Source organism: Ranitomeya imitator, chromosome 3 (genome assembly GCF_032444005.1).
Source record: "Ranitomeya imitator isolate aRanImi1 chromosome 3, aRanImi1.pri, whole genome shotgun sequence".
Taxonomy (NCBI): Eukaryota; Metazoa; Chordata; class Amphibia; order Anura; family Dendrobatidae; genus Ranitomeya; species Ranitomeya imitator.
In genome coordinates, this window is record NC_091284.1 from 279419954 (window position 1) to 279433843 (window position 13890).

At 44.4% G+C, this 13890-nt stretch overlaps 1 protein-coding gene across 1 annotated transcript in view; it reads left to right on the forward strand.

The window, feature by feature from the left end:
- Window positions 1-13890, forward strand: part of LOC138669768 (contactin-associated protein-like 5) — a 1597333-nt gene that overhangs the window by 336627 nt on the left and 1246816 nt on the right. The gene's annotated exons all lie outside the window — the stretch shown is intronic.

Consider the following 13890-nt stretch of genomic DNA (forward strand, 5'->3'; position numbering starts at 1 on the left):
AGAAAATCACATTGTCTGTTTTTTTAACATTTTATTTGCATATTATGGTGGAAAATAAGTATTTGGTCAGAAACAAAATTTCATCTCAATACTTTGTAATATATCCTTTGTTGGCAATGACAGAGGTCAAACGTTTTCTGTACGTCTTCACAAGATTGCTACACACTGTTGTTGGTATGTTGGCCCATTCCTCCATGCAGATCTCCTCTAGAGCAGTGATGTTTTTGGCTTTTTGCTTGGCAACACGGACTTTCAACTCCCTCCAAAGGTTTTCTATAGGGTTGAGATCTGGAGACTGGCTAGGCCACTCCAGGACCTTGAAATGCTTCTTACGAAGCCACTCCTTCGTTGCCCTGGTGGTGTGCTTTGGATCATTGTCATGTTGAAAGACCCAGCCACGTTTCATCTTCAATGCCCTTGCTGATGGAAGGAGGTTTGCACTCAAAATCTCACGATACATGGCCCCATTCATTCTTTCATGTACCCGGATCAGTCGTCCTGGCCCCTTTGCAGAGAAACAGCCCCAAAGCATGATGTTTCCACCACCATGCTTTACAGTAGGTATGGTGTTTGATGGATGCAACTCAGTATTCTTTTTCCTCCAAACACGACAAGTTGTGTTTCTACCAAACAGTTCCAGTTTGGTTTCATCAGACCATAGGACATTCTCCCAAAACTCCTCTGGATCATCCAAATGCTCTCTAGCAAACTTCAGACGGGCCCGGACATGTACTGGCTTAAGCAGTGGGACACGTCTGGCACTGCAGGATCTGAGTCCATGGTGGCGTAGTGTGTTACTTATGGTAGGCCTTGTTACATTGGTCCCAGCTCTCTGCAGTTCATTCACTAGGTCCCCCCGCGTGGTTCTGGGATTTTTGCTCACCGTTCTTGTGATCATTCTGACCCCACGGGGTGGGATTTTGCGTGGAGCCCCAGATCGAGGGAGATTATCAGTGGTCTTGTATGTCTTCCATTTTCTAATTATTGCTCCCACTGTTGATTTCTTCACTCCAAGCTGGTTGGCTATTGCAGATTCAGTCTTCCCAGCCTGGTGCAGGGCTACAATTTTGTTTCTGGTGTCCTTTGACAGCTCTTTGGTCTTCACCATAGTGGAGTTTGGAGTCAGACTGTTTGAGGGTGTGCACAGGTGTCTTTTTATACTGATAACAAGTTTAAACAGGTGCCATTACTACAGGTAATGAGTGGAGGAAAGAGGAGACTCTTAAAGAAGAAGTTACAGGTCTGTGAGAGCCAGAAATCTTGATTGTTTGTTTCTGACCAAATACTTATTTTCCACCATAATATGCAAAAAAAATGATAAAAAAACAGACAATGTGATTTTCTGGATTTTTTTTTCTCAGTTTGTCTCCCATAGTTGAGGTCTACCTATGATGTAAATTACAGACGCCTCTCATCTTTTTAAGTGGTGGAACTTGCACTATTGCTGACTGACTAAATACTTTTTTGCCCCACTGTATATACTAAATTATCTGTACTCAGAGAGTTATCACTGCTATTTCTGGTGTTACATGGGACTGCAGGTGACATCTACTACATTATCTGTTCTCAGAGTTAGCACTGTTTTATCTGAAGAGTTAAAAAAAATAAGAGGGAGTTGGGGGCAACTCTTTGTCTTGGGCCCCCAATCTTTTCTGACCCTAGCAATGCCCCTGCATACAGCTAATAGTGGCAGACTCGTTGGCTGATATAAGGCCCCTAAATATGGGGACCACAGGGCAATGTTATCATTTGGGGCCCCCACTTTAAATTTTTGCCTAGGGCCCCACTTTGTCTAAAACCGGCCCTGTCCTTAGTTACAGCATATATGATAGAGAGTAGAGCTCTGGGGTATAATACAGAATGTAACTAAGGCTACAATAAATCTTTTTTATTAATAGTTGCCCTGTGATTCCGTGTGAAGGAATTAGATGGTTGGAGGTGAATGTGCTTAGACTAAAACCTGTATTAATGTGCTTTTTATTGTCTACTGAAGTTATTGTGCAGAAATGTCTTTCTTAGCTGCTGTCATTCTGTTGCCATTTCATTCATTATTATTCTAAATATTTTCCATCATTTCCTGACACTGGTCTGAGTCTATAGTCCAGGAGTGTAACATTCACATACACTATGATATAGAAATGTCTTAGTTTCATTTCGGACAATGAAGAGCAAATTAGAATAAAATAAGATTTGCTCTGAGATGAAACATTTTTTTGTTACCATGAGCCATCTTTTAGATTTCAATGGAAATTCTGTCAACATCTTATTTTGTTTTCGAAGACCTCCATAATCCTGTAAGTATAGGTCTGAAGATCTTTTGTCAGTGCTGCGGCCACTGTTTTTCTGCAAGTAAGCAACCATTTTCAAAGATATGATGATATGATTATCCTGGTTTGGACCCTGCATACCTCCGCAGCGTCCAACCTGCAGCGTCTAGATGTTTCAGCATAGTGGATGAGATTTCAAGAAATCTCATGCCACTAAACATGCTGAGACGCCTGCGGATCACCCGCAGAGTCGGACATGCGGCGCATCTTTCCAGACCGCAGCATGTCAATTTATCTTGCTGAGACATGAGTTTCTGCAAGATAAATGTCACCGTACAATGTATAGGGCGCAGTGATTCTGCACTGTTTAATGAGCACATGTAGAATCACCTGCATTCAATAGCCAGCAGCGCTTTGGATGCAGCAGACATGATGCTGCCGATTCCTGACCATGGGCACCTACTGTACCTTTACAAACTCAATGGCTTTGTAGAGTTAAATTTATGTGCAGCAATGTCTTTTTTGTGTGTTGGCTTAACCTCTTAGTGAGCACATCATGTAAAATTCTGTCACATAATCGAAGGAGGTGTATGGGGAATGCTCTGAACCTGAGCCAGCTCCATAACCAGTAGATCCAAGCTATGTTACACAGCCAATGCCCGCCTGTAACAGCAGTGGTCGGAGAAGGTTTAAATAGCCTCCGTTTTCCCATTTAAAAATTAAAGAAATAAAATGCAGAAAAAATAAACAGAAACATATTAGGTAATGCCTAATCCATGAAACCAGAATCTATGAAATATTCAATTATTTTAAATGTCGAAAGGAAAGAGAGATTGAATGAAAGGCCAGGGTCACACTTAATATATGAAAAATTGGTCCAAATCTCCCTGCTGAGAGTCGCACAAGTGTTCTCCATATGGTCATCCGTGTGTAATGCGTTTGCAATGAGATTTTCTCACACCTATGTATCCGTACGATATCCGTATGATATGTGTATGGCTTTACATTTCTCACTGATTTTCCCCATTGAATTTAATGACTCAATGGGCTGAAATGAGGAAAATGTGTGCGCATTTCTCGCAAGTCACATGGATGGTCCGTGTTGTGCCCGATTTTTGTTCTCGCACTCATAGACTTGCAATGGCGAGTCTGAGGCGATATACGCATACAATACACATCTTACACGCACGTAGAATACGCCTGAGAATAAATACGGTGATGTGAGCTGCCCCATAGATTAACAGTGGTCCAAATGATATGCGATGTTTTCTCACATAGCACTTGTTCGTATTCTATGGTAGCGTGACCCTGGCCAAAGAATGACTGTTGTTCTGCACTCCCACCCAAAAAGAAATGCATACCAACAACACAAATGGCCTCAGGATGCTTTACTTTTGGCATGACCTGATGATATCATTCACCTTTCTTCTATTTCTTCTGGAGGCACATTCTGGAGACACATCCTCCTAGAGCAACTTCCCACAACAATTCAGGAGCAGAGAGGAGTGGCCAACACTGAACTGCTAAAACCATCAAACAGGAAAGCTTCAGGAGCTCTTAACTGAACAGATTAACCTCTGCATTGCTAGCAGAAGCATACACTGTTTAATATGATGATGAAGTGCTCCTAATCAGTGCAGGAGCACATGAAATCAAAGATCGCAGTCTTCTGGCCCCTCTCTGTCACGGTAAACACATGAAAAATACTTATAATTGTACTTCAGTTACCATCTGACTAAAAGATCCAAAACACTGAAACAGGAAATTTTGTGAAAGCCAAAATTTTTAATCGGTTTTGAAACTTTTGGCCACAACTGTAAATACTGGCCAACACTATTCAGCTTCTTGGTCATGTGCATTCAGCTATTCATGAGTATGTGCAAAACACAGGCCTTCTCATAAGAATAACAGCTGGGTGTCAACCCTAATATCAAGTGCAATACCATTTGCGGAGACTGCCATGTAAGCCTACATTGCATGATGCCGCCTTTTGAGCTGTTAAGCTAAGCCTGTCTGATGAAACACTGGATCGGAACATAGATTTGCTCTCTTAAATGCGTAACATGTGATGATTATTATAGTGTCCATAATAATTCTCACCCCCAGCTTTCTATGGACCTAGAATGTAAAATAATTCAAGAAATAATTCACAAGTCATTTTCTCATGTACGTGTTTTGAATTTTTCACAGATAGGACATGAATCCATCATATACATTTTTTATTTCATTTGCAGATCAAACTTGTGCATTGAAGTAAATGGGGCAGTCAAAAAAGCAGATAGCACTTACACACTATCTGTGAGTAATTCTAGTGCACTTTTTTTTACTGTCTAATAGGTAAGAGTACCTTGGAAATAGGGATGAGTGAACCCCGACTGTAAGGCTGTGTTCACACGTTGCGTTTTTTTCGCGTTTTTTCGCGTTTTTTCCCAATAAAAACGCTATAAAACCGCAAAAAAAACGCATACAATAAGCATCCCATCATTTAGAATGAATTCCGCATGTTTTGTGCACATGATGCGTTTTTTTCCGCATAAAAAACGTATACCGCACAAAATCCGGACATGCTCTATCTTTTTGCGTTTTTTTTGCGGATTTCCCACTCCAAAATGCATTGGGAAGTGTCCGGAAAAAACCGCAGCAAAAACGCGTCAAAACCGCGGCAAAAACGCATGCGGTTTTCTTGCGGATTTCATGCAGAAAATGTCCGGAATTCTCAGGAATTTTCTGCATGACTTCCTGAACGTGTGCACATAGCCTAAACCTCAAACAGACTTTTCACAGGATGTCCGGTTTACTGTTTTGGTTCGGATGCCAAATAAAGTTTGTTGAAAGGCCACAGTGCAGCCAATTAATAAGATTTTAGGCTGAGAGCACTTCCGGGGCCATCACATCCATGCCAAGTATTAGCATGACCATATTATAGGTGCCGCCACCATTCTGTTTTGCTTAGTGTAGGGACAGAATACAGCTGGGTTAAAGGACAGTGTTAGGTAGCACATTCTGCCACAAATCCACTGTGTGTATTCTGCACTTAACTCAGTGGGAGAACTATGCCAAGAATCCCCTGTGTGTACTCTGCAACTTCGCCTGTGGCAATACTGTGCCTTTAATTTGCTGTGTGTACTCTGCAACACCACCTGTGGGAGTACTTTGCCAAAAACTGCTGTATGTACTCTGCAATCCATATCTGTGGGAGTACTGTGCCAAAATTTGGTGTGTATATCCAGCAACCCTGCCTGTAGGAGCACTGTGCCTTTAAACCAGTGTGTGTGCTCTGCAACAATGCTTGTGGGAGTACTGTGCCAAAAGATTTCTGTATGTATTCTGCAACCAATATCTGGGGGTCTACTGTGCCAAAATCTGCTCTGTGTGCCCTGTAACCTTGTCTGTAGGAATATTGTGCCAAAAGCCACTGTGTGTACTCTGCAACATTGCCTGTGGGAGTACTGTGCCAAATGCCACTGTGTGTACTCTGCAACTCCACCTGTAGGAGTACTGTGCCTTTAAGTTGCTGTGCGTACTCTACAACCCTGCCTGTGGGACTACTGTGCCACAAGCTCCTGTGTGTACTCTGCAACCCATATCTGTGGGAATACTGTTCCAAAAGCCACTGTGTGTGCTCTGCAATCCATATCTGTGGGAGTACTATGCCAAAATTTGGATGCATACCCAGCAACCCTGCCTGTGGGAGTAGTTTGCCAAAAGCAGCTGTGTATACTCTGCAACCCCGCCTGTGGGAGCACTGTGCCTTTAAGCCACTGTGTGTACTCTGCAACCCATATCTCTTGGGAGTACTGTGGCAGGAGCCACTGTGTGTACCCTGTAACCTCGCCTGTGGGAGTACTATGCCAAATGCTTGCTGTGTGTATTCTGCAAACAATATCTGGGGGAATTACTGTGCCAAAATCTGATCTGTGTGCCCTGTAACCTTGCCTGTAGGAGTACTGTGTCAAAAGCCACTGCGTGTACTCTACAGCCTATATCTGTGGGAGTACTGTGTGAAATGCTGCTGTGTGTACTGGGCAAATCATATGTGTGGGAGTACTGCGCTAAAAGTTGCTGTATGTACTCTGCAACACATGTCTGTGGGAGTACTGTGCCAAAAGCCACTGTGTGTGTACTCTGCAACCCATATCTGTGGGAGAACTGTGTCAGAATCTGCTGTGTGTACTCTGCAACCCATATTTGTGGGAGTACTGTGCCAGAAACATGGGTGTACTCTTCAACCTTGCAGTAGGAGTACTGTACTAAAAGCCACTGTGTGTACTCTGCAACCCTGAATGTGGGTGTACTGTGTCTTTAAGCAACTGTGTGTACTATGCAACTCGCCTGTGGGAGTACTGTGACAAAAACTGTCATGTGTACTCTGCAACCTCTTCTGTGGGAGCACTGTGACAAAAGCTTGCTGTGTGTACTCTGCTATCCATATTCATGGGAGTACTGTGCCAAAAACAACTGTGTGTACCCTGTAACCCCACCTGTGGGAGTTCTGTGCCAAAAGCTGCTGTTTGTACTCTGTAACCCATATCTGTTGGAGTACTGTGCCAAAAGCTGGTGTGTATACGCTTCAACCCCTCCTGTGGTAGTACTGTGCCAAAATATGCTGTGTGTACTCTGCAACCCATATCTTTGGGAGTACTGTGCCAAAAGCCGCAGTGTGTACTCTACAGCCATGTCAATATGAGCAGTATACATAAAAAATACTTTTACTCTGCATCTGTCTCTTTGCCATTTGTAGGCCAAACAAATTATTTTTATGGACTTGTGTGTTTTCTAAAACCAGAACACATGAGCTGCGTGCACAGTGAACAAGCCCGTAGAGACATGTTCACACCACCAAAAGACTTGAAAACACAAAAAAGCACAGTAAAACCAAAAACACTCTGTTGCAAAAAAAATCACAGTGGACAGCAAGTGCTGGTAAAAAGATGGAAAAAACAGGGTATGTGGTTGATACATTTTTGGTTGAGCCGTTCTGTCCAGCGTTTCCACATGGACATTCCTTTTCTGAATCCTGCTTATACAGGTATTGTACATATGACCAGGTTTTAAATACATCAGATAGGGATTACATACATTAGCTAGGACTGCTCTGATATGGGTATACCTTGACGTTTGGTAGAGCGGCTTAATATAAATTTTTTGAAAAAAACGTATCAACCAAATACCCTGTTTTTTCCATCTTTTTACCAGCACTTGCTGTCCACTGTGATTTTTTTGCAACAGAGTGTTTTTGGTTTTACTGTGCTTTTGTGTTTTTTGTGTGTTTTCTAGTAGTCTGGCAAATAAATAATTATCAGCAGCAGCTGTCTCTTTGCCAAACAAATAATTTTAATGTACCACTTTGTCTATACGAGTACAGTGGCAAAAAAATAGATCTACTCTATTTTATTACAATTACAGGCCCCCATTGGCTCTGTGGGTAAAATTTTAATCAACTTCTGTGGGGGTACTCTGCACCATGCTCGGTGGGTGAAATATGTGGGGGTACTTTGCTCCCTTGTCTGTGGGTGAAATTTTTAATCATCTTCTGTGGAGTTACTATGCCCCATGTCTGGGAGTGAAATTTGTTCTCAAAGCCTGTGTGGGTCACTCTGCCCCTTGGTCTAGGGGTGTCACAGTTTAGGGACTCCTAAAGTAATTTAAAACTAACTGGAAAAGTTTCATCTTGGTAAGGACCCTGGAAATGTGTGTAGTCCATAAAACTCACAGTCCTCGTTTGTGCACCTGCACCTGCAATCTAGGAGAAAATGTTGCAACAAAAACTAAAGCTAAAAATGTAATGTTCTCTACTGTAACAGGATCCCTTAGCCTGGAAGGTATTGGTTTTAATCCCTTCAGTACTCAACCACATACAGGCCTACACAAAACCACGAGAACGTTAACGTCAACCCTCAAAAGAAGAGAAAAAAATACTCTTAGCTTCCAACTATCAGATGTCATCTTGAGACCCACTTGGTCTCCAGCCATTTTCAAAACATAAGTGAGATTATGGAACTCAACTGTTCCTTTCATCTACAATGATGGCTTCACAAAAGAACTCTGAAGACTTCAAGACGTGTTTAATCTTCTCTGGACTCCTCCCAATCCTCCATGACAACTAAAATGGGTGACCCTCATCCTTTTTCTACTTTTTCATCCCTCTGCAGGGTTGTCCAAAATTAGTTTACACACACACAAAGACTACTGCTCCCAGAGCAAATTTCATGGTGGTATTTTCAGGCTCAGGTCTATCCTTTAGCGGCCCGCTCTGTGTTGATGAGCCAAACTGGTTTCGATTTGGGTAGATGCAGATTCCCGCTGCCTTCAAGCACTGAGTTGTAGCCCAGGGCTACACCGCCACCTTTTATTCGCCACCCATTGGTCAGGTGGGCCTGTCTCTTCTATGGGTCTTCCCCTTTTCCCGCTCTTTTCTCCATATCCTTAGCTGTGCACTGCCATTGTGCCTTCTACTATTTTCTGACATAGTGCTGCCAGGGCTTTCTTATCTGCACCACAAGAAGCCATGCAAATGGTCAATTTCACTCTCTCTCCGCTCATCTCACTGCAGACAGTCCCGTTGTCAGCTTCTACGCAGTCTTTTTCTCTTCAGCCCGTCCTTTCAAGGGCCATCCTTCTCACGCGTTCAGCTCCTCCACGCCACTAGTCACTCCCGGTGACATCACCTTTGGCCGCACCTCTTTCACTCATCATGTCTTACCCGGTGGTCCGTACTTCACTTTGAAATGCGCCCTCTTACGGAACCATTCCGGGAAAAACCCCAGCTTCAGCACATCACTTCTGGGTCAAACTTCTAGTGGGTTGAGCACCTTTTCTCACCTTCAGGCGCCATCCGCTCACATGATGAGCTGGATGTCTCCACCTCAGACCACAGGTCGCCTCCATCTTGGGATCCATGCTGTTGGCCACAATCTTAGTTTGTCCAATTCAGGTGCTGTCATATCTGAAGCAATGTCCACCATTTTGGAATTTGTATGCTGTACCATTTCAGGTTGTTTATTTTCAGGTGCTTCTTCAATTGCACTGGTGTTCTTCACTCCACTTTTTCCATGTGAGGAATTCGTATCCTGCCGACTATGACAAATGTAACGGGTCCCAGTGTGCTAGTCATGGGCAAGTATAGCACAATCAGCTTCCCAGCCTGCTACAGAAATAGGGGTAATTTTCAGTCCCTGGGTGTATGTGGAGTGCAGTGTTTCAGTAAGGTGGATTTTTATACTCTTTTCTGATTTGCCTACCATGGCACCAATTCTTTTGGTCTTCCGAATGAGACAACTACACCAGTTTCTACTTGCAAAATAGTCTTTACTTACCAGCACATTCAGATACAGAGAGAAGCATGTAACTTGTTTTCCTTGATGTTATTTCACAGGCAACAGCACTTTCACGGTGATGATAGACACATACACAATTCTTACACTGCAGATCACTGGAGATTTTTAGGCCTTTAGGCTAACTCAGTTTGCTTGAAACCTAGATGTAAAGGAGTTCCTACACAAGTTCACTGTTCCCGCTTCCTAGCTATCCTTGATCCACCTTCTAGACAAGGCTTTGTGTTTCATCAGGTCACCTCTTTATCATGGCCCCAGTGCCAACAAAGAAGAAAATAGAAACGGAGTACTATTCCATTATCCCATGCTGGTGTTTTCAGGTGTGGTTGCCTGCTTTACACAATAATTTTTTCAAGGTAAACACTTTGGGCCCAAGACCCTTAGACAACAGCATTGAGGAGGCATCCCAAGGCAAAGGGGCTGGGACTGCCGGTTCAAAGCTCGCGGTGGACCACTATCTTGATCCAGAAGCATACTGCGAGCTTTTTATCTGCGGGTGTTCTACTGTATTCTTCTGAAGGTAAAAGTTTGACTCTGTCAGTGAACTGTGAAAATATGCGTACTGGGAGAAAATTTTAATAAGCTTATGTGAGGATACTCTGCCCCGTGCTCTATGGGTGACATTTTTAATCAGCTTCTCTAGAGGTTCTTTGCCCAAATGTCTGGGGTGACATTTTTAATCAGCTTCTGTTGGGGTATGGTGCCCCATGCTCTGTGGGTGAAATTTTTGTCAGCTTCTGTGGGGGTACTGTGCCCCATGGTCAGGGAGTGAAAAATTTTTATCGGTTCCTATGGGAGTACTCTGTCCCGTGCTCTGTGGGTGAAATATTAAACTAGACTGATTCATATAATTCCTATTTTACCATGATAGCTATGGTAATAGAACCCCTTTAAGTCATATCCTTATCCACATTTGGTTAATTCATACTGTATGAGATTTGGGATCCGAGGTCAGGTTTGGGTCCCTAAGTGGACTTTAAGAAAAGTCTGGAAGAATCCTGACATCCACGGGTCTGCTCATCCCTACTTGGAAACTGTTACTCTTTATCATACAAGAAAAACATATGGTCTAATTTTTCTCATATACAAAAAATGGTCGTCTGAGTGAGTGCTACAGGAATACAGGGACTACAGTTCTGACTAGATGTAGTCAGTAATACAAATAAACATTCACAAATGTAATAAATGTTGTCTTTTTCTTTTCTTTTTGATTTGGTCCAGACACCTTGATGACTTTTCACTTCCATAGTTGTCTCTGCAGACTATTACATTCTTCAACCTTCTGTGAACACCAAAAAAAGAAAAACTAATTCCCAAAAATGGGTTAAAAATACTTTTTCTTATTACACAGTGTCATAAATACAAAATAGTCATCAGAATAATCCAATAAATATAACACAAAGGGGATCCACAAATACAGAAACAAGAATAGAAGTGGAACACCGGGAAATAGCAAAGCAGCATGCAGACAACAGCACAATCTAAATATAAATTATCTGCTATCAAAGAGATAAAATACGTTCAAAAAATATCAAATAGCATTTTAAATAAAGTGCTTGTGCAAGTAGAGTTGAGCGACTTTTACTTTTTTAGGATCGAGTCGGGTTTCGCGAAACCCAACTTTGTCAAAAGTCGGGTGTTAGGAGTCGAGTTTCCTCTGCTGCACAGGGGGAATCTTGATCCGTGTCTGCTGCGGTCTCTCATTCTGCATCAGCCGCAGTGCAGCCTGCTCAGCGGAGACGTCACTCCTAGCATCTCACTAAGACTTATACTGTGCAAAGGCTTACTACTGCCTCTCCAGGCCCTGCTATTGTACCCTGCACTGATCTGCGGCGAGCAGGCTTTTCTGGGACTAAGTCCTGCTTTGCACACACTGAGCATGCCCAGGGCAAGATCTCTCAGTGGAGATCTAGGGTCACATGCTCAGGTACTGCAGCAACTTCCATTGGTCCTTCTTGGAAGGTCCTTGTAGGTGCTAGGACTAAGTCCTGCTTTGCAATCTGAGCATGCCCAGGGCAAGATCACTCAGTGGAGATTTAGGGTCACATGCTCAGATACTGCAGCAACTCCACTGGTCCTTCTTTGAAGGCCCTGTACGTGCTGCAACTATTTAAGGCTCGCATGACCGCACGGCCATGCGCTAGTATCTTCCTAAGTTATGTGCTTTGCGCCAGTGTGGTCATGCGTTTGTATGTGTTCAGGGACCCGGCTGAAATAAGCCCCTAGAATGCTGGCACCTCCGGCGAGGAGATTGTGTTTGTGTGTATTCAGGGACCTGGCTGAAATAAGCCCCTAGAATGCTGGCACCTCCGGTGAGGAGTTTTGTGTGCATGCATGACCACTGACTGCTCTCATTTGGGTAGTTAGCTTGTGCCTCTGTGAAAGTCTAACAGGGCACAGAGCTTTGCTTTCTCGGCTGCTCTGTGAAGCTAACAGAGCTGGTTCATACCGCCATATAGTGCCGCCATTTACTTAGCAGCAGGTTCCTTCCTGCACGGTGGATCCCGGGTTGCGAACGCACCGATCCCATCTAATAAATATATTCGGTGCGTTCCGCCAACCCTAACAGTATACTAGCGCCAGGATCTGACTAACTAATGGCGGCTGAACAGCGATTGCAGGGGTACATCCAGTTGCTAGAGGGCTGGTTGGCGTCTCTTGAGCGTGCAACCTCGGCGGTGGATGTTACCGCAATAGCTGTTCAGGCTGCTAGCGTGGCTGCAGCAGCTTTACCCACTGCCACCTCTGTTCTGACCCTATCTCACCTCCCTTTGCCTGAGAGATACTCAGGGGACAGTAAGTCCTGTAGGGGTTTCGTGAGCCAGTGTCGTATACACCTCGAGCTCCTGGCTGCACGTTTTCCCACTGAGCAGGCAAAGGTGGGATTCATAATCTCTCTCTTGTCGGACAGAGCATTGGAGTGGGCTACGCCGCTGTGGGAGTGCAACGATCATGTGGTGCGGAGTGTTCCTCAGTTTCTTTGCACTTTGAAACAGGTCTTTTTAGGACCTCAAGTCACCCATGATACAGCGCTCCAACTGCTGGCTTTGACTCAGGGTTCAACCATGGTCAACCATTTTGCTGTTCACTTCCGGCTTTTTGTGTCTGAGCTGGAATGGCCAGATAAAACCCTCATTCCCGTATTTTGGAGGGGGCTGGCTGACCATGTGAAGGACGCTTTGGCTACTAGGGAGATTCCCGCCACACTGGAGGAGCTCATAGCTGTATCAACTCGCATAGACCTTCGTTTTCACGAGCAAAGGTTGGAGAGAGCCCAGTGTAGGCAGAGGTTTCGGCCGGCTCCCACCTTCGCCAGACCTTTGGAATCTCCAGTCCAGGCGTCCGAGTCACATGAGGCCACAGAGGTGACATGAGCAGGATCCAAGTCCCAGTCCGCTCGTGCACATAAGGTCTGTCATGTTTGCCGGCAGTCAGGACATCTTGCCTCCAAGTGTCCTCAGCGGTCGGGGAAACGTCAGCGTCTAGTGGCAGTTGGAGGAGGTACACTAGACACAGCAACGTTTGCCTCAAAGTTGTCCTTCAAGGGGACAATTACCATCGGCCCATCCACTCTTATGGTAGAGCTATACGAGGACTCTGGGGCGCAGGGTAATTTTATGTCATCCGCTTTCGCCCAGCGTCACGCAATACCCCTGGTGATGCTCGCCAAGCCAGTAACCGTTCGAGTGGTAAATGGGTCAACACTACCCTCACAGATTAATCACCAAACCATTCCTATCACGCTTTCTGTGTCTCCATCACATCAGGAGATTATCTCCCTATTAGTCATTCCTGAGTGAATTGATGAGGTCCTGTTGGGGATACCATGGCTACGCTATAATTCTCCTCATATAGAGTGGTCCTCAGGGAGAATTTTGGGATGGAGTAAATCCTGCGAGGGAAAATGTCAGAGGGAGTGTGTGTTCAGGTTGCTACAACACAGGTTGCTGGCACCTCCGGCGAGGAGATTGTGTTTGTGTGTATTCAGGGACCCGGCTGAAATAAGCCCCTGGAATGCTAGCACCTCCGGCGAGGAGTTTTGTGTGCATACATGACTGCTCTCATTTGGGTAGTTAGCTTGTGCCTCTGTGAAAGTCTAACAGGGCACAGAGTTTTGCTTTCTCAGCTGATCTGTGAAGCTAGCAGAGCTGGTTCATACCGCCATATAGTGCCGCCATTTACTTAGCAGCAGGTTCCTTCCTGCACGGTGGATCCCGGGTTGCGATCGCACCAATCCCATCTATTAAATATATTCGGTGCGTTCCACCAACCTAACATTGGGTCGGGTG